The sequence below is a fragment of the Schistosoma haematobium genome, chromosome ZW, assembly GCF_000699445.3.
Source record: "Schistosoma haematobium chromosome ZW, whole genome shotgun sequence".
NCBI classification, from domain to species: domain Eukaryota; kingdom Metazoa; phylum Platyhelminthes; class Trematoda; order Strigeidida; family Schistosomatidae; genus Schistosoma; species Schistosoma haematobium.
Window position 1 is genome coordinate 10,284,463 of NC_067195.1, and position 20,504 is coordinate 10,304,966.

Consider the following 20,504-nt stretch of genomic DNA (forward strand, 5'->3'; position numbering starts at 1 on the left):
GGAACTCGGCTTTCACAATGAAGCGTCATAGTTCTTCTAAATGAAGACCTTTTGACTCCCAGGGCAGAGTTTAAGTGGTTTGAATACTTTTTTTCTGGTTAGCGTTTTTTGACGAGTTAGTTTTCTACGGGATGGGGTCGCTAACCCCATATCCAACCCTCCTCCTTTATCCGGGAGTGAGACCGGCAGTAGCCCCAGAGGGGTCCCAGTCGGAGTTAAAACGTATAAGTTGTATGCTTATATTTTTTAACGAAGTTAACCAAAATCACCGTTTATTTTTTTATTTTATTCTGGGTTTCGTACTAGTTTAGGAAAATTGTGCATAAATTTCAGCAGTGGTGATGTGAACACTCAAAAGTCTTATATACTTATAAATAAAGGAATTTATTATCACTGAGTTTGATGAGTATCTTATAAAATGTACAGGGCCATAAAATAAGATAAATATTAAAAATCTCCACAAAACCCCCTTCTGATTATCATCATCATTTTCTCACTAGGGACTGGCTTAAAGAGATGTTCCTGGTGTCCTAATGAAAAACCGTGATCATTGGAGTTCTTCAACCAGGTCTGTTGTGAAATAGTAACTCACTGAAGACAGTGGTGGATGGTGGCACAAATTGGTGGATTGGTTGAAGTTAGACATGAACAACATCGGAGGCTGGCTCACTGGTCTAGAGAGTAAGTGATAGGTCTTGGGTTCGAATCTGGCCGGGTGGGATTGTGAATGTGCTTTGATGAGGAGTCTCGTACTAGGACGAAACGGTCGTCCTGTGCTTCCAGGTTTTCCATGTGGATCTAGCTTTAATTGTCTCATGAATGCAACGATAAACCCCCTTCTGATATAATACTGATAAAATTGATCGGAAATATTATTTGTAGCATTAGTGGTTAATATTTTTCGGTATAAAATATAATCTGATAAGTGATAATGACATTAAACGGTGCTAATCTACAAATGACAAATGAAATTATTAATTGAGTTCATAAAATATCATCCTGTATAGATTTCTCTTAATTCATTTATATTTAGCAACAACAACAAAAAGAGTAAAACATAGACTGTCAAATAGAAAACCATCTGATTAAATGTCTACACACTGTAGATCAGTAGAGAAGCTATGTAAAGAAATAATTTCTCCTTATGAACGGTTAAAATGAAGGATTGTTTACATGGAAATGGAACTGAACGATCTTGTTGTATTTATTATTTTTCATATAGTTAGATTGTCTTTTACTTTAAACTAGTAATTTGCAAGTGTTGCATATTACTTTTTAGGAAAGATGACATTTTTTAAAATAAACTTAATTATATTGTAGTGGGTGTATTTATACTTTCGTTATTATTATTATTACTATCACTATTATTATTATTATTATCAGGTAAATATTTGCTTTTATTAACTATACATAGTTTGACGTTGCTTTAATATTCATTGATAGTCATAGGGTAAAAGACAGTAGTTTCATTCTAGTTTAGGTATCAATTCTGCAGTTTGAATAAATACTCTCCCACAAGATAAACCTCAATATCTTTTAGTTACAAGAAATTTATGTCATATTGTTGAGGATGTTAGATCCCCAGAACTCACTTGGAAAAGGTCCTAATTTTGCAATTTTATTCTGAAAATTTGAATTTCTTTGTTCTCGCGCCAAAAGCTCTCCTTTCAACTTCATGCGTATTTCTCACTTGGAAGAATCTTAAACACTATTGGTCCGTTGTCTTTTAGTATGCTATTTTGTAACGCTTCCCAAGGACGGTTTTGTGCTGTATATATACGTTCTGATTTGTGTCTGTTGTTATCGTTCGTGCTTCTGGCATTTTACGGAATATACTTCCCCGTTCGGACTTCAACATCTCTCTCTAATTAGCGCGTCTGGGACGCATCGGAACAACTAGTTTATTGGTCTTTGATCACAATTCTTTGTTCCGTTCGCAGACTGAGTGAACTCGTAACCGCTTCAAACCTAACACATATGTTATTGATACCAAATTCAAAGAGACGGATTAATTGATGTAGTAAAAACAAAAATTACTATAATTAATGAAAGTAACCGATATTCTGAATTATGTGCTTGATCCCAATTCTAAAACTTTATTTCCAAAAGTTTATAATTTCTTTATTTAGTCCGTAATTTTCTTAAAGATGAAATGCAAATTCTAGATCAATAAAACTTGTACTCTCTAAATATATAATGGTTTTTTTAAGAAGTGATTAACTAACAGTCACTATACATTTCATCGTTTCGCTCTATCTGTATTCTCGACCAACCTATATTGTGTAATCAAAGACATTGTTGTTTCATTTTTTGTAGCACATTTTCAGCATTAGAGTTGGGGCTAAATAAATATATCACTTCTTAATTCTATTTGATTTTATCTTAGTGTTGATGTTCATGAGCTCGCACAGAGGACTCGAGTCCAGGACTTTCGGTTTCACACACGAATGCTTAACCTATAAACTATTGAGTAGGTATTCTATGGTGTTATGACTATATGTCTGGCTAGTTATCACGTGATTTATCCAGCAATCAAAATACGACTTACACAATCTTAGCACTGTGCCAAACCAATGACGTTCGACCGGTATGGGCAGCCTAGCGTCCTTATTGACCATATGTCCGCCTAGCCCGTCCACTTGAGTCCAGAACAACGATACCGGCTTCCACTATGCGAATCGAATCGAACCATTTATTTCAGACATACTGTGTTTATATATCAAACAAACAGACCACAACGCACCATAAAATAGGAAATAACATTTGTACACAACAAAGTCAAAAGGTGACTGTGAACATGTGCGGCAGTAGTCAATAAACTGAACATAACTTAAGAACAGTAAATCGTACAATAATAATATATAGGTCAAAGTAAAGCTTATAATAAGAGAAATATAAATATACATAATCTAATCATTGAATAGTTATACCATAAGAATATATAGATAATATTAGTCAATTACTATGTCTCAGAAGTTACTCATGATTTAATCTTCGCTCGGATATAACATATGGTGTTATTGTCTAACTTCAATCAGTGCTTCCAGGTTTTCAATGGTGACCTAGCTAATAATCGACTCGTGATTTGAAGTGTGAAAAAAATCATATTATAGGCTATAGATAATCAGTAAAATAGTTAATAAAAAGATGATGTAAGCAATTATTTACTATACTGGTAATTATAATAGATATTATAATCAGCAGAACATCTGTCATACTAATCATGAGATGACTTTATCGAGAAATTTTTATCAGCATTGAAACATAAGAGTTATAGAGTGGAACAAACTATTGTACAAAGATCTAACGGGTTGTTTCAACCAGTAGGTCCTGGGTCGTGGATGCGCACTGCTGAGGAGTCCCGCAATAGGACGAAACGGCCGTTCAGTGCTTTCAGGTTTTCCATGGTGGTCTAGCTTCAACTGACTCACGATCTCAACCATTGAAATTTATAACCATTAACGAAGTTCAAATTGAAAACAATATTATCACGTGAAACTATTTAATGTAAAAATATGAACAACCATAGTGTATGATTTGGCATGTCAAAAAGTGATTAAGTTGCATTTAATTAAATTATTTTAGATTGAATAATGTTAGTGCTACAAGACGCAACTTTACTTCATGTTTTTACCAGGATTAAAATACAATGAAACTTGTGAAACATTTTTACTAAATTATTTACATGGATTTAATATGTGACACAATTACCAGAGTAGTGACTTAAATATTAAAGCATATAACATTCAATTGTCAAGTCACATATTCCCAACTTACTCTCATGCTAAAAATGAGTCGCTTAAAGCCCATTCAGAAATCTAAAACCTTTGTATCATCCATGAAGTAAATAAAGTTTGTCACTGAAAAAAGTTATAGCTCAAATATGATATGATAATTTGTTTGTTTAACTTAAGGGTGATTTTGAATTTGGAACACTAATGCATGGAAGTAATATGCACAAATCGTCCGATCACACGATAATCACATAAATACTAGGAATTGTTATCGAGATGAATTCCTAGAGTTCAGCCACATCAGGGATGAGACCATTATAATTCAGTCTTACTGAACGTTATTACGTTATTGGAGTAAACAGAGTGAAGTTCAAAATGAGAACTATTTATGCGCTAGTCAATTCTTGCTCCCATGTCATATGTCTATGTAATACACTACTGAAGAATCCTATCAACAGATCTTTTAAGACCAGATTATAATGAGTAATGTGACTCATTTTAATTCGTGAGGCGATTTGAAATATCCAGTGTAATTGTAAATTCGTCTAAAGTATTTTCCGCCATCAGTTGGTTGATGAGGGGCAGATATTATGATGTGATTTTGAAATATGGTAACCAGCTCATCATAAATTGTGAATGATTCACAATTGATTCATCAAATGTATTCATTTTCATACGGCTGATTAGTATGAGGGAATAAATATCATTTAAAACATAGTAGACAGCATAATATACTGTAGAAGTGTGCTTTTTTTTACCATATACCAGTGTTAAACAAATCCTAGATGTGAAGATAGAAACTTTGATACTGAAAATAGTCACATATATAAATTCATCGTAATTTATAAATACATATCTTACCAATACTCATACATGTTTATATACATTAGAATTTAGTTTTATTCACAAGCTAATACAGTTAATTATTTTTATCTCTTCTACTCGTTTAAGTGTTAATCTATGAGAGTTAAAATCACACTTACGAAAGATAATCCAAATGATCCTCAATGCTTCAAGCTTATTAATTTTTAAGATCCACGTTACATGTAACAATATGCATACGAAACTGTAAGATCCACTTCTTCTTAAAATCCATCATACCACATTTTTGAAAACCTTAATTAAATGTAATATAACACCATTTTTCACTGTATATAGATGAACCTTTGTTTATTATACATAGTGTCATAACAATTCATCCAATTAGAGACATAAGCACACTTTCATATGTAAAAAGGTAGGAGAAGCGTGGGTAGAAAACCCTAGATAGAGGTTTGATACTATTTGACACTCATCAGAAAGGTGTGATTGTAATCTTTAAAAAACTAATGCTCACTGGCCGATTCGATCTCGTCTACCTCATCTTCGCAGTCTGAAACCTTACCAATAAACCATTTAGGTAGCGGCTGAGCTTCTTTTTGTCCTGAAATGTACTTTCAATAGACCATTGAGTAGTGAACAATGTAGTGTATATTAAGCCCTGCTGAGTGTTGATCAAATTTACATGTTTACCAAGTAAAAAATAAACATATTACTGAAGAATAATTTAAAGCAATAAGTCCCTTTCATAAATTTCGATAGAACAATGAAAAGACAGAATTAATCTCAAAAATGTGATGTATTTGCGCTATACATTTCGAACAATCTGGTCATACGAACTCGTCACAGCATTTTATATGAAAATTAATAAAGGTCAATTAGATGAAAGTTCAAGTAAAAAAGGTAACAAAGGGAAGAGAAATAATTTTACATCGTATAGGAAGAATAAGAAATTGTCACGTTATCCTAGACCATAGAATGACTTACATATTACCAGGGTAAGTTCAATTCTTTTAGACTACGATCGCTGGTATTAGCTGTATAGAACAAATAGATTTAACATTATACAAAAATACATAATACTATGGTATGTGCTACTTATTATCGACAAAAGTAGTATATAACGATAGTCCGGATTAAAATGTTCGGTGGCAGAAGATCGAGGAGGAAAGAACGGCAACAGAAAGCATTTAGTATGAAAATGCAGGAACAATAAAATATGAGACGATTGACTGATATTTGCAAAAGGAACAATCAAGTTTAAGATAATTGATTGACATCTTGTAAATGAAGTATTTACTGTACAGTTCTCAAATTTTACTAAGATCTTCTGTAATTTTGTGTTCGAATACATTCAATTGTCCCAACTTGTGTTCTCATTCACTACAATACTATATACGAAGGTCACTATTTACATTTAACTGTGATTAAATTGCTTTCTTATTACAAATTATTAAGCTACATATATATGACAATTATACAGTTTACAATCTTGACAATTTTATCTTTACATTAGTTATTATTTGTCATAACTCTTGGCCTGTGTGCCCTATTAATGTATAACGTGATGATACCGCCAATTAGAGAACAGCAATTTGTCGATCGGACCAATGACGCATAAAACACGTGCGAGCAGCCTAGAATCCTGCTTTCCACTTAGCCCAGCCAGTTAAGTCCAGAACACCAATATCAGCCTCTGTAATATGAATCATTTATTTCAAACATACTGGGTTTATATACCAACCAGACAGACCACATCCTATCATAAAATAAGAAACAACACTTGTGCAATAATTAGCCAAATGTGGTTGTGAATAAGGGAGATAGTAATTAATAGACAGGGCATAACTCAAGAATGGTAAGTCGTATAATAATAGTTCATAGGTCAAAATAAAGCTCATAATAAGAGGAACACGAATATGGATAGTTTAGTCATTTAACAATTATACGATAAAATAACCGTATAGTATCGGACCATAAATGGATCCCAAAAGTTACCATTCATTATTCTCATCGGGATATAACATTATTGTTATCTTTTTTAAAAATTAATTTTGTTTGTTTATACCGTATGTTTATGATAAATTCCTACCACGTTCAATATTGATAATATAATTTATGTCACTGAAATTTACAGTATTATCTACTGATTATAAAGAAAACAATAGTTGTAATCTATAAAATATCTCATATATTATTTCGGCATTTTAAAAAGTGGTTGTTTATCTCGTTGATTTGCAATTAATTATTATTATTATTTCAATAGTTGAGATCATGAGTCAATTGAAGCTAGATTACCATGGAAAAACTGGAAGCACTGGATAGCGTTTCGTTCCAGTATGGGACTGGCTTCGTGAGATATTTCCTGGAGTTCTAGTGAGAAGACGTGACCAATGAAGTTCAACCAGGTCTGTTGTGAGATTGTAACTCACTGAAGACAATGGTGGACGGTGGCTCAATTTCGTGGATTGGTTAGCCATTAACATTATAACTGCTCAGTAGACTAGATTTTAAGTGTTAGCGCACGAGACCGATAGGTCCGGGTTTTGAATCCCGCGAGTCGGGATCGTGGATGCGCACTACTGAAGAGTCTCAAACTAGGACGAAACTCCCGTTTAATGCTTCCAGATTTTCCATAGTGATCTACTTTTGTTGGCTCATGAATTCAACTATAAAATTACTAAAATCCCCACGAAATCCCCTTCCGATAATGATATGTGTTTTCTGAACAATCTAAATTCGTTCACTGATAACAACGGAAACACTAAATCACATTGTCATATTTTATCTTAGATACATGAATATATCATAAAATAATTAATAATGATTTATATTGTTATTCAAGATAACGTTGTCAGTTTTAAGAATGAAATGTAAAAATGTCATATGATTTGTCATTTACAAAAATATGAAAAGAGAATGTTATTTTGAAATTTCACTAACATCATAACTACGGGTTTCAGTTCAGTTGAAATTTCTAAGAACTAAGTAGTTATTAATCATTGGGACAAAGATTTACACATATACTCAATTTAACATGGAAGAGTTATTTACTAACAAATTTAATTGGTGTTTACACATAGAATCTCACTGTCACATCACATGGGTTGTGTTTACAAACCACTAAGTCGAAATAAAACTCAGTCAATTTCTTATGACAGTCGTCAGCATAATCAAATGTTTCTAAGATAATGTGACTATGACTGACAAGCTTGAAACTGAGAAGAGATAGGTTTGTAGTGAACCTGTGTTTTAGATAGCATTTTGGCTGACGTTAATGAGGCTAGAATTGTTTTCTATTTTCATATCGTCCATTGACTAACGAATTAGATTTTAAAATTAGAATATTTAATCATTTTTTTAGTATTCAAATCTGTGTATCAAGAGCGTGTGGTCAACACGCTGTGTTAATCATTCCTTAGTGACCTTCTGGGAGCATCCGTTCTTCTTCTGAATTGAAGGTGCTAACATCACTTCTTCTGGTAATAGGTCCCAAGATTTGACTACTCGAAGGGATTCAGAGTTATTTTTTAGTGTTCTACACATATAAGTTCGATCACTTGTTATTCTGGTGTAAGACAGATTTAAGAGGTCTAACTTCTCAAGCAGCGATGTGCATGGTAGGCCTCAGATTTTCAGAATTTCACTGGTAGCTAGCCTATGTACATTTTTTTAATACATTCGAGCCTTCTTTTCTGCTATTATTATTGTTATTATATAATATAATTATTTCATCTAAAAAATATGCCATTAGTTACTTGGTACTCATCCATTTATCATTCGGGAAATTGTTTCGATGAGTTTGTACTGGAAATGACTTATAAACAAAGGCATAAAAAAGGTTAATAACTCCATTTTAACCCATTTAATTCAGATGGGACATAGAGCCAAAATGGAGCAATCTTTCGCAATAATATATCGTGCTAACAGTAGTCTACCTGATTTCGTCAGACTGAGAATCTTGCAGACGACTTAAGCAATTGCTATTCGGATCAAAAAGCCAGAGCTTTGCATCCAAAAGTAATATATTCAGCCGCTCCTTTTACCCTGGCCAACTAGTTAATAATCAATTTTATATTATGGTGACGTAATTTGATTGATGTTCATTTTTACGTCCCGAACTTATTATCTTTATCATTATAGATAAACAATATGTTTGTAAAATCCCAATGAGTAGAAAAATTAGATTTTCTGACGTTTCGTGACTCAGTGTAAGCCACTTCATCAGAGAATAACTAAATAACCAAATCAAAATTAATCCAAGTTTAAATAGTACAACGGAACAATAAGAATATTGTGTGATCAATCAAAGAACAAGTCTGAATAAATCAATGTCATGTCATTTCGGTCAAGGTGATTCATAAGCGACATGTTTTTAAATTTGTGTGTGTGTGTATATGTGCACTGTTAAGAATGAGAAATGTGTGACCTTAATGGTGAGAAAGGACAGGGTTTAATTAGTAAGATAATAGTGTGAAATTGTGAATAATATCAAACTAGGTGGCTAGGACAGAGCTAAAACAAGTCATTGGTGTCTCGCTATGGTTTGCTCTGTATCCCAAAATCATATAATACTTCACGGTTTTATGGTTTATCTAAAATTCACAAACCAGATATCCCTCTAAGACCTATAGTAAACTTAGCCAAAACACCGACATATGCATTATCGAAATATCTAAGCAGTATATTAAAGCCACTACAGTTTAACTTACATAGTATAAATAAAGATTCATATGACTTTAAATCAAAATTATCGGAATTATTTAACGAAAAGAATGAAGTTATGGTAAGCTTTGATGTTGTTTCTTTATACAATAGTATTTCTACTGATAAATGCGTAGAATTCGTTAGTGGTTTACTAGAAAACGACAATACTCTTTCTGACAGATGTCCTTTAATCATCAGTTTAATTATGAAATCCTTAAAACGCTGCTTAAATTCGACTTTGCTCACTTCTAATGGGACGTTATACAACACAAGCTAACAAGATTATCACATCAGAAGAGGATAAACAAAAAGAACAAAAGAACGTAATTAGCATCTTACAATTTAATAATTTTCCCATGAAGTTTATTAGAAGTATATTAAAACAAGACGTTTCATTGCGCAATAATAATAATTCGAATGAAATACCATGGATTGGTACTGCAGTTTTACCATACTGTCATGGCAAAACAGAAGAACTCCAAAGAATCTTAAAACAACAGAATTAAAGTATATTACAAAACAACGGACACAATTCGAAATATTTTAGTTCGCTTAAAAGAAGAAATCCCATCCATGTCAACACAGATCTGCGTCTACAAATTAGGTTGTGTCGATTGTGATGCGTTCTGTATTGGAGAGTCATCTCGCGAAATCTTGACTCGTGCCAAATAACATATTAGGTACACAAGGAAACCTCCTAATAATCCTGTAGAACTGGATAGACTTCAAATTAAATCAACAATAGCAGTTCACGCCATTTTCAACGACCACCAAATCCATTTCAAAAATATCCAAACGTTACACAAAGGTTTTTCCAATTACAAAGAAAGGAGAGTAGCTGAAGAATTCTATATAATGCTTAATCCTACTTCTCTCAATAGAAAAGAAGGCCTTACCATACATCCTACTTGAACTATCTATCCTAGCCACCTAGTTTGATATTATTCACAATTTCACACTATTATCTTACTAATTAAACCCTGTCCTTTCTCACCATTAAGGTCACACATTTCTCATTCTTAACAGTGCACATATACACACACACACAAATTTAAAAACATGTCGCTTATGAATCACCTTGACCGAAATGACATGACATTGATTTATTCAGACTTGTTCTTTGATTGATCACACAATATTCTTATTGTTCCGTTGTACTATTTAAACTTGGATTAATTTTGATTTGGTTATTTAGTTATTCTCTGATGAAGTGGCTTACACTGAGTCACGAAACGTCAGAAAATCTAATTTTTCTACTCATTGGGATTTTACAAACATATTGTTTATCTATAATGATAAAGATAATAAGTTCGGGACGTAAAAATGAACATCAATCAAATTACGTCACCATAATATAAAATTGATTATTCAGAACATTTTCTTCTGATCCGTCTTCTGACAACATTTGTAAGATCTGGTCATACATCAAAAAGTTTACACGCTTACGCATACTATACGTTACAGAGGTCTTAGCGATATACAATTTAAAATCTGTTCTATGTAAAAACAGTTTGCTAGCCTTCATTGTTCGCCATGGTATTGGCTTTATCACAGTCTACAAATCTGTTTCTTGTTCGTATCATCAGTATTGTGAAAGAAGTTGGAATTCTTTTTTTTCCACTAGTATCAAGACGATTTAAATGAAACAATGAAATGATTATTTTGATTTGGTGTCCAACTTTAAATAACATAAATATATTTACTGCGAGGATGGTTAATTTTTTCGCCATTTCTAAACTGATGTAGTAGAAATTTCGAAATGTAAAATGCAACTCTGTATTATTTAATTTATTAAGCACGTTGCAAAATACAAAGGTATTGAACCTAATGTAGGTGGCATTAATGTGGCTATACGAGCTAAAAAACATGTTATCTGAAAAAGATCTACTAAATGATGACTGTCGACAAGTATGATAGAACTTAGTCCCGTATCGTTTTTGTCAGACCGTTTTATGACCACAAAGGGAAGTGATAACTGACTTGTTGGTCACTTCCCGCGGCATGACCTATATAGATTCTTCCACGGAAACAACCAAATTAGTAGATGAAGAATCGGGTAACCTATCGTTCATTTGAACAACCACTATTTATTTGCAGTTAAATAACAAATAGGTACCGGCTGTATTCAAAGTTATTCCTCAGTTTTCATTGGTCTTGCAATTAGGACACATCGAAATGTTCTCACTATTGAGTTGTAGCTTCACAATTAGAGGTTTCTCTGAAACCCTGTTTACAATATATAAGCCTCTTCAAAATACCACGAATGTAGCCCACTTCAACCAATAATTTATGTACAAGGTCTAGTTCTTGATTTAGTGCACCGTTCAAAAATAATTTTGCTTAGATAGACTTGTAAACCAACTTATCATATTTCTCTTTTAACAAGTTAATAGAAAAAGATATGTGTATAAATATACAATTTAGCTTTTTATATACATACTATCCCAATTTCCTGTAGGAATATAACATACTATCGCCACATTCATTCTCACAAGAGTTAGTTATTGGAAAATGTATATCGTAAGGTTACCGTAAAAGGTTTTCTTTACTGAACTTCTGATTGACATCAGTACGACGATTGTATAAATCAAGCATCTGTTTAATCTTGAGAAGTATATTTTCCAATTACGGGTGGAAAAATCAACTGACATATAAACTAAAGATGACTTTACTGTTAATCCATAAGTTTGTCTAAAATAAATGTTACTGGAAAGAAACTAAACGTAAATGGCTATTTGGAGTCAGCTCTCACAATATGCACCAGGACGTACAAACTGATCAAAATTTAGTTAATGATATCAACAACGGAACGATTCAAACCTTTTCTGATAATTATACTAGATGCCACTTTTTCAAATTCATATCTTCTTCTATGAAACTGAAGCCAAAAATATCTTTAACCTTAGTACTTTTTACCAATTTACCTAAAGCTTCCAAGATACCGGAAAAGCTGTTTTAAAGTTTTATGGTTTAAAAGATTATACACATATATTATATACATACTTAAAATAGACTATAGAGTTTGTAGTGCGTTCATTACTTTCAGCAGGTTCAACTGAATCATGAATAGCTGATGTAATAGTTTCTATGGGACTTCTAAGCAGTGAACATCCACGATCCCGACTAGTGCGATTCAAAACCTGGACCTATCGCGTGAACACTTAATATCTAGACCACTGAGCCAGCATTCAACAGTGTTAATGTCTAACTTTAACTAATCCACGAAATTGAGCCACCGTCCACCATTGTCTTCAGTGAGTTCCCACCTCACGACAGATCTGGTTGAACTCCAATGGTCACGTCTTTTCACTAGAACTCCAGGAAATAACTCCTGGAGACCGTCACTAGTGAGCATATTATGATTATATCAGAATGAGTTTTGTGGATATTATAGTGATTTAATAGTTGACTATTATTTATTTTTTATGATTATGATCATTATGTTTGTCGTTGTTTCTTCATATCTGTCAATTAGACAATCATCTGACCCGTAAATTTTTTTCATCCTCATATTCCTTCCTTACTCCTTGATTACGGCGTAACGTTATTTGATAATAATAGTCTTGAATCAATTTATGATGCACTTTTTTTCATATCCTTCTATAGAAATATATTTTTCATATGTCTAGAAATACGAATGTACAGAATAAGTAGACGATTTCATCGAAAACAAAATTGTCTTCACTGAATTCTCTGTTATTGTTATTATTATTATTATTAAATGTGTTTATTACTGTTCATGCCATTCATTTTAAGAAGTTTCAGTAGATTAGACTTGACTCTGGATTCCAATTTTCTAATATTAATATTAGATGGAATGTCCTGCAGGAACTTACTCTGATTGCCAAGTATAGATAACACTTTTTTTCTTTATAGTCACATTTATTAATAACAACCACTCGTGAACCTTTATCAGAAAGAACAATAATTAGATCAAAACGAATAAGAGATCCAATTTTATTATTGAACGTGAACTATCTATTGAAATTATTAAATTTATTTGAACGTTACGAAGTTTATTATTATTGTCAATTTGCAAAATTGACTAATTTAATTAAAGTTTATTTGTATACATAATTATTTATTTTAATATTTTATCTAATCTAATAATAGAAGGGGTTTTTGTGGATATTATAGTAATTTTAATGGTTGAATTCATAGGTTAATTAGAGCTAGACCACCATAGAAAACCTGGAGGCACTAGAAGCACTGTCTCTAAGAGGTATTTCCCGGAGTTCTAGTAAAAAGACATGACCAGTGGAGTTCAACCAGATCTGTTGTGAGATAGTAACTCACTAAAGACAATGCTTGACGGCGGCGCTATTTCGTGGATTAATTGAAGTTAGACATTAACACCATTGGATACTGGCTCAGTGATGTAGAAGTTGAGTGTTCACGCGCGAAACCGATAGGTCCTGTGTTAAAATATTGCGGGGGTCGGAATCGTGGATGCGCACTGCTGAGGAGTTCCATACTTGGACGAAACGGCCATTCAGTGCCGCCAGGCCTTCCATGGTGGTCCAGCCTCAACTATTAATTTATTATAATATCCACAAAAGCCCTGTTTCATTATAATCAAGAAAAATTGTACTATGTAATAATAATAATAATAACTGATTACAGTTTAAAATTACAAAACACTAATTTCAAAAATCAATGATTATCAAATGAAAATTAAAAAAAAAGGAAAAAAAGAACCAAGACATACTACTTATGGGAATTAGGGCCAAGGAAGAATGTGAAGTTGAATGAATTGTTTTTGCACACACACACAATTTATAATCTAATCTATATGAGATTTGTTTGTTTAACTTAGATTTCATAAATGAAAAATAAATAGTTTTCTATTTGAAAGAATAATCACTTCTAATTAAATAACAAATTTAATCGAGTTTTTCACTATTCAATAAAGTTTAATAATATTTTGGAATAAACTACAATGAATCCATTAAGAAAAAAATTTATCTTTCGTACATTTGTTCACTCAAAAAATATTATCGAAACATTACAGTAATTAGATTCACTTGGTATTGTTTGCTTGAATCAACCCATTAATGTTTTGCACTGCAATTGATCAGTCTGTTACTGGCATACGTGCATCCTCTACGGATTGCCTCGATATTGCCTCAATTCACAGGCTTTATAAGCATAGATGGATAGTGGATAGCAGTGAAATCCAGTTTGATGCGTGTTTCGTCCTATTTGGAACTTATCAGCTGGATGTACCTGCATCACAGAGTTGATGTTCACTCTGGAACTCGAACCCAATACCATTCGCTTCAAACGCCATCGTGTTATCCAATTAACTATTGAGTCCTGATAGCCACTTGCTTGTACAATGGGATAGATTTAAATTCACTTGGTATTGTTTGTTTGAATCTTCCCATTGAGGTTTTAAACTGCGATTGATCAGACTGTTATTATCATATGTGCATACTGTGCGTATGCCTTGATATTGCCCTAATTCATAGCAATTAGTTATTAGTAGAATTCTGCTTATTCTTTTTTGTTTTAATAATACTAACTATGAGTAGTTATCTAAACTTTAATCTATTACGCTCATATGATTGTGAGATGATGGAGAAGATTTGTAGCTCAGATTGATGATTGTCACAGAGTTTTCTCACAATCAACTAACATAATTTATGTTATAATCAGATTACTTGATAGTAGTTACCATTAGTCAAGTAAATATTTCTGTGTTTTTAACAAAAAAATTAAATTCTAGACATTATTTCTCAAAAGAACTATGTGTAAGTTGGAATGATTGGTTTCAACATGTAACTGTTTGCTTACAATAAGTGTTTTCACATACTATTATCTAAACGTTTACTATTTTGAGAAACTGAGAGCAGAAACATTCACATTGATGGGATCGGTAACAATGTAACATAATTTGTGAGCATTATATTTGGAATAATCTCAACGATTGAAATTCAAATAATTCCAACGTTTCGTCCAATAAACTTGTCTGGACCTTTTCAGGGTAATGATTCAAGTCATAGTTATTAAACAATATATAACATTTAACAATAAAATAGAAATATATGCTATGCTTATTTAATCATATTCAGAAGTTGACTTGAGTAAGTAGGACAATATGAATCAGTTATATATGAATCATGTGAAAAGTTGATGCTGTGCAAATTAAAAACTTTTTTTGGAACGTCGATGTATATGTAAAGTGGGAACCACGAAATGCATAATTTTAATGATAAAATATTCATATTAATTCTCATCAGAATTACGAGGGATGTGAAATAAACAGGTTGGTTAGTTGAATATCATTTTCTCTGTTCAGGCTGTTCTTATTAGTACATATATACAGCACTTTTGCTGTTAATCTTTCATCATGAGTACCAAAGCATTTATGAAGTATTTTAGTCCTTTTGAAGTTAATCTTGTATTCTGTTTCTAATGCATGTAACGCTATTACTGACCTGTTTCAAGCAATGTTTGTGTTCCTTCAACCACACATTCAATTGTCTAGATGTTTCTCCCACATAAGTTACATCAATCACGACAATTTATTTCATAGACAACATTCTGTTGTCCTCGTTTTGGTAACCTATCATTAACTTTTACTAATGCTGGTATCACTGGCCCGAAAATTTATTCTTTTTTGTGTTTATCTAGAATCTTTCTAATTTATTCTGATCATCAGAAAATTATTCTAAGCACAGTATAGATTTTATTTTATTGTTAAACGTTATATATTCTTTGATAATTTTGATTTTGGTTATTACCCTGAAGACGTCCAGACAATTTGACCGGATGAAACGTTGGAATTATTTGAACTTCAATCGCTCAGATTATTCCATATATAAAGTTCAATAAACAACGTCTTCTCTTTACTCGTTGGCAAATTCCATCAAATTATTCATTCAAATATTGACGAATATTCATATAAAAGTTACTTACTTTACTTACTCCTGTTACCCCCAATGGAACATAAACCGCCGATCAGTATTCTTTGACCAACTCTGTTCTGGGCCTTCCTTTCTAGTTCTATCCAATTGTTGTTCATTCTTCTCATGCCTGTCTCCATTTTTCGGCGTAATGTGTTCTTTGGTCTTCCTATCCTCCCTTGGAAGTGAGGATTCCAAGTGAGGGCTTGCCTTGTGACACAGTTGGGTGCTTTCCTCAATGTGTGTCCTATTCACATCCAGCACTTTTTCCTGATTCCTTCCTCCACTGAAATCTGGTTTGTTCTCTCCCACAGTAAGTTGTTGCTGATAATGTCTGGCCAACGCATGCATAGTATTTTGCACCTGGATGATGGCTGTCGTACTTTTCCAAGTTTCCGTCCCATACAGTAGTACTGTTTTGAAATTTGTATTGAAAATTCTGACATTGGTGTTGATTGACAGTTGTTTTGAGTTCCAGATGTTCTTCAGTTGTAAATATGCTGCCCTTTTGGTGATTTATATCAGAAGGGGTTTTGTGAATTTTAAAAGTTGAGATAATGATTCAGTCGAAGCTAGACCACCATGGAAAACCTGGAAGCACTGGACGTCTGTTTCGCCCTATTATGAGATTCCTCAGCAGTGTGCACCCACGATCATCCCCTCGCGATTTCATTCGATAGCATATGGAATTCGCTAAGTAATAAGATGAAGTCTCCACTAATTAATAAATAAATAAGTAAATAAATAAATTAATTAGTTAATTAATAATTTCTCATTGGAAAGTTAATGCATATAAATCATCCAAAAGGATTTTATACATGACAAATAAATTTTATTATTATCATGTAATTAAAGTTACATCTTTCCATAAACTATTACTTAATAAAAATAATTAATTAATTACATAATCAAATCAAATTCATTTATCCCTAATAATAAAAAATGAATGACAGTTATTAAATAAATTACAATTATATTGATGATTTTGTATATAACTGAAGTTTAATAAAAATAAACTTATGTAACGAAGAATATCGATTTAATGAAATTTTAAATTTAGCTCATTTATTAATAATTATTTTGTAAGAATAAATTTAACACAGACCATATTTATTACTAAGGTAACTATTTGATAATGAAAAAACAACTAAGTAATTGTGTATAGTGAACGAGAATACAAGTGGGGGTAATCAAATATAATTGAATACAAAATTACAGGACATTTCAGTAAAATCTAAGAACCATACAGTGAATATTTCAGTTGAAAATGTCAATCAATCGTTACAGACTTTATTGTTACTCTATGCCTACACTAATCATTCTTTGTTCTCGTTCACTTTTCAATCTTATCAACCTTCCGCCTGCAGACATCTGTCCACATCATTAGCACACACTACAATTGTACCAAAAAATATTTAATATAAATTAACTTTTCGTTATACATTTAAATTAAGTTTTACAATTAGGAATAGAACAAATTTCAATCAAGTTCCAGTTAGTTAAATGCCCCTAAATGCTCTAATACGGTCGAGAGTGGGGAGAGTCAGCTCTTTCTCTCCCTCAAAATGCTCTCACATGCCCAAGCGTATACAGTCACTCTGTCAGGGAAGTCCTACTCACTGCGTTCTCGCGGCCTTACTGTTGTTTACGAAATTGAGAGGAAGATAAGCGAGTGTCCGGCGCTTCAATCGGGTCGGTATATATAAAGGACCCATCTAGTGGAATTGGAAAACCCTGATTCCAAACCAATGGTGCACATGGGCTCCAGTATCCTGCGGGAACAAATGGCGTACGAACTAATCATTTGTCACCGACTGCCATGGGACCGCATCTCCTTACGATGCTCCACTGCCTTGTGGATTAGACCTTTAGGTCGAAGGCTTTGGTTGTGGTCCCCTCAGAAAAGCACAGGCTTCGGTCTGGGCACTCGGGCAGTATCACAAGTCACACACAAATGAAGTGACTTGTGTAGCGCATATGTATTCGGTGCCTCCTTGTAACAATATTTATGTGTTCAAATAAATAAAATAAAATAATTAATTAAATATATTACAAGCTCGAAAGTATATGAATAATAGTGACAATAAATCCCTTGGTGTAGTTTAACTTGTGTATTCCCATTGTTATTTAGGATTGCAATTGATCAGTCTCATGTTGACACATATGCATCATCTACGGATTGTTTCGATACTGCCTCAATTCACAAGCTTTATAAGCATAGATGGATAGTGGATAGCAGTGGAATCCAGTTTGACGCGTGTTTAGTCCTATTTGGAACTTTTCAGCTAGATGTACCTGCATCACAGAGTTGATGTTCACTCTGGAACTCGAACCCAATACTGTTCGTTTCAAACGCCATCGCGTTATCCACTTAGCTATTGAGTTCTGATAGCCACCTGCTGGTACAATGTAGTGAGGTTTTAATTCACTTGTCAACAAGAGACTGATCAATTACAGTCCTAAATAACAATGGGCAGTTACAAGTAAAACAACACCAAGTGGATTATTAAACTTCCGTTGTTTTATGAAAAAAGTTTTTAATACCTTTGTTTATCTAACCTCACTGTCACCATGACTAACAGAAGTTTATTATCAATATTATTATCATCCTGTAAAATAAGTATATATAGTTGCTACTGTACAACGTTAAAAATGAATTCACCGAAAACTGAACTCTTTGCTGAATTAATCTTTCTTGTTTAATACACTTGAAATCAATCAGCTAATTCTTAGCATATCCATTCTATTTATTTGATCAAATAATATTTTCCAATTTATGGTAATATTTTTTCAGATCATGAATTGACAAACGTCGGTTTAAACATTTTGAGATTAAATATTAGAAAAAAAAATAGTGAAAACTTGAAACAAACTAATAGATAGATTAGAAAACAATTCTATGTAATGATAGGTATCTTTTACCATAATAATGAATGTTTGATGTTTCATTCATTAGAAAATTTATATTTGATACCTAAACTACAAAATGCGATAGATTGTTTATTCATTTGAAATTGTCAGTTTTATGTAGAAATTATGAGGGAAGAAAAAGATGGTTACATAAAATTTTCAATCGGTTCTTTTTTTTTTCAATTTAGCTAATCCAAGAAAATCGTGCATCAAATTGTAAGTTTTTTTAATTTGTAAAATATATGCAAATACAAGCAGGTGGCTATCAGTACTCAGTAGTTAAGTGGATGACGCGATGGCGTTTGAAGCGAATGTCACTCGGTTCGAGTTTCAGAGTGAAAATCAACTCTGTGATGCAGGTACATCTAGCTGAAAAGTTCCAAATAGGACTAAACATGCGTCCTGGATTTCACTGCTATCCACTATCCATCTTTGCTTAAATATATGCAGAAATTTTGCCGTGAAGTTCTTGGATTAGTGAATTTTTTTTGAATTTTTAACCTGAGTAAAAATGTATTATAATTTTTTTAAAAAAAAAACAGCAATCATTTCAATTTTTGTCCCATGGGCAAATTGTATTAATTAAACGTTTAAAGGTCCTCATCATATTAAAAGACTAATTTTCGAAATAACAATATTCTTTTCGACAAATTCTCTTCAGGTTCTACACTTCATATATCCAAATTAATAATCCGAAAAATGACCAGGTTTAGGGCAAAATACATCATTTAAAGCATGTGAATTTAGGATTGTGTTAAACAAAATACAATAAAATTGTTAATGTTGATATGACTCAGAATGTTAACTTGAATCTGCGTATATGTTAAGTGAAATTTAAGATCCATGATCAGAATAAATATAGGTCAGAAATAATGGTACAATTACAATTCAGTCAAATGTTTAGTGGAAGGCTATATTGTGTGAAAAATTAGTAAGACGTGTAGTGTCGGTTCTTATGTTAAGTCCATATATCTTATTCTCGCTTTCGGACAGCCCAATCTATTCATTCTGCTTGAGTCACATTTTAACCTTGTTAATTATTTGCTTATCAATCTTGAATGTTTTTATATGACCGCATATGTGTGTGTACTCTACTTATCCGCTACTGACTAACGCGATTTAAGTCGAGGATTATATACGAGGATAGGTGATAACAAACATTCATACGATCTATTTGAAGTCAGATCCTGGACCACTAAAGTGGAGAGCCCTTTCGACAACATCGTTCGATATAAACGACGACAATATAAAGGGCCCCACAGATGCAATAAGGATGGATAAATATAAAGTGAATGAATCATGTATAGGGGAGATCAATAATCATGTTTAACCAATGGTAATAATAATGCACTGCTGAAGAGTCCCACAATAGGACGAAACGGTCGTCCAGTGATTCTGGGTTTTCCATGGTGGTCTAGCTTCAATT